The sequence below is a fragment of the Lathyrus oleraceus genome, chromosome 6, assembly GCF_024323335.1.
Source record: "Lathyrus oleraceus cultivar Zhongwan6 chromosome 6, CAAS_Psat_ZW6_1.0, whole genome shotgun sequence".
In the NCBI taxonomy this organism is placed as follows: Eukaryota; Viridiplantae; Streptophyta; class Magnoliopsida; order Fabales; family Fabaceae; genus Lathyrus; species Lathyrus oleraceus.
In genome coordinates, this window is record NC_066584.1 from 254572094 (window position 1) to 254574244 (window position 2151).

The 2151-nt window shown below is 32.4% G+C and overlaps 1 long non-coding RNA gene across 1 annotated transcript; it reads left to right on the forward strand.

The window, feature by feature from the left end:
* Positions 1-337: 337 nt before the first annotated feature.
* On the forward strand, positions 338-983 carry LOC127097684 (uncharacterized). Its single transcript, XR_007793134.1, has 2 exons — positions 338-758; positions 872-983. It is a non-coding gene; the product is annotated as an uncharacterized LOC127097684 (long non-coding RNA).
* Positions 984-2151: the final 1168 nt, after the last annotated feature.

A 2151-nucleotide genomic window follows, 5' to 3' on the forward strand; every position in this document is an offset into this window, starting at 1 on the left:
TGCTATTAGACATTTTTTAATTATTTTTGTTATTAATACGTATAATGTCAATAACATTATATTTGTTATTATTACTTATTTTTTACTATCTTTGACAAAAAAAAATGTAAATTACTATTATTATTTTAAATTAAATTATAATTGGAAACTTATACAAAATTGAAAATTTAGTACAGATAAAAAGCTTATAAATAGAAATATATTATTAAACACATCAAATATTTTTAAACATGTTTTTATATCATTTATTTGATTATTTATAAGTGGACCTAAGAATTCAATGTATAATTCAAAATAAACCCTAACTCAACATGCCATATAAAACCCTACATGCTTTTATATTTGTGAAATTCATTGTTATTGGTCCCGGTCCTTCCTTCGTTTCTCATTAAGGCCCACTGGTTGTTCCGTACATTCCATCTTATCTTTTTTACTTCCATAAAAATTTGTTTTAATTTTTATAAGGTCTTGTTACATATAACTATAGGTTTCCATAAAAACCTTTCAACTAAAGCTTTCTCTTTACAACAATTAGAGCTCCATATTGAAGCTCTAATTAAGTTGAGCTTGAACCTTCATCCTCAGTCAGCAACATCAGCAGTGTACTGAAGAATCTGCAGAAAGAAAATTGAGAAGAAGGAAGAGTGAGACGGAGAAGGAGTAAAGAAGAAGAACAGGGATGAAAGAAGAGCATAGAGGTTACCTGAATTTTTCCCGTCACCGGAGTCATCACCTGAGCACCTTGTTGCTATGATTTGGTACATTTATGTTGTTTTCATGCTTGATTTTTGGTGAATAATGCTTCTGAACACACCTTGATTGATTCCCCATTGTTATTTTTCTTGATTGTATGTATTTGGGAAAATTTTAGGGATTTAGGATTCTTCGATCGGATGCATTCTTTGGTATGATTCATGTTTTATTATTTGTTTCTAAGACCATAATCGTGTTTAGGAGACTAAATTAAGTATGGTTTGTGTTCATGACTTTTTGATTTGAGCTTTTTTTTTGTTGTGAAAATGGATGGAGTCCTCAATAATATTCATCAAGTTCCTGAGGATATTCATAGTGTTCATAGGCATTTTGGAAAAGTGGGTGGGGTGAGGATTGATCCAAAAAGAGAGAGAAAATTGAGTGTGTTTGGTGTTAAGCGAGGGAGAGAGAGAAAAATTATCACCAAGCGAGAGAGTCACTTGACTCTACACTTAAATACCTGCTCTCATCCCTCTCTTGATTGGGCCATGTGGCATGTTGTAGCTCATTGGATGGTCGATCAAGGGACTCTTGTATAGAGTCCCCATGGTGCGCCTCAACTTATCATCCTTTAGATCATATCAACCCATCAGATTGGCTTAGATTTTGACCATAAGATCTTGATCTAACGACTATGCATGTTTTTTTTTAATTTTCTTCTATTTCTTTAGTTTGAAAATGAGCTTTTCAATTTATACCCAGGCCTATTGCTGACCACACGTCTCTTTTCAGTCTCACACCCCCTGTTGGTATGAGACATTCAGATTTTGGGCCTTAACATTTGTTAGGTTTTTTCTAAATGCGCCATTTTCTGTCTCGTACCCCCAATGGTGTGAGACCCTTTTTATTGGGCCCCTCTTGGGCCCTGGGGCGCCATTACCCCATTTCCTCCATGCACCTCTTTTATTTTCACTTTTATTTTAATTTTATTATTCTCATGTTCATTTTATTAGTCAATTAATCAATTAAATAAAATGAATATTAAAATCAATCTTTAAAAAAAACTAAAAAATACTTGATCAACATCAAGTCATTTTCAAAACAAAAACACTTCATCATTTAATTTTATAACCATTTCATTTTTAAACCGAAAACTTGATCAATTCAATTTCATATTGCAAATAAAACACTTGATCAACATCAAGTCCTTAGCTAGCTTTGCGATGAGTGTTAGCTTTGTCTTGTTTTCTTCTTATCTTCTCTTGTTTTCTCTTTATCTCGCATGATTATTACTTTTTTCATCTATGAGATTGAGAATTTCTATTTGAGCGAAGCTCTACACCCCAACTTTAAGAAGAAACCTAGAATATTAGTTTCTATAGTATTGGACTGAGGGATTTACATCTTGTTGGAACAATATGAAGACTCCATCTAGAGTAGACCTATTTGTAATTTTCA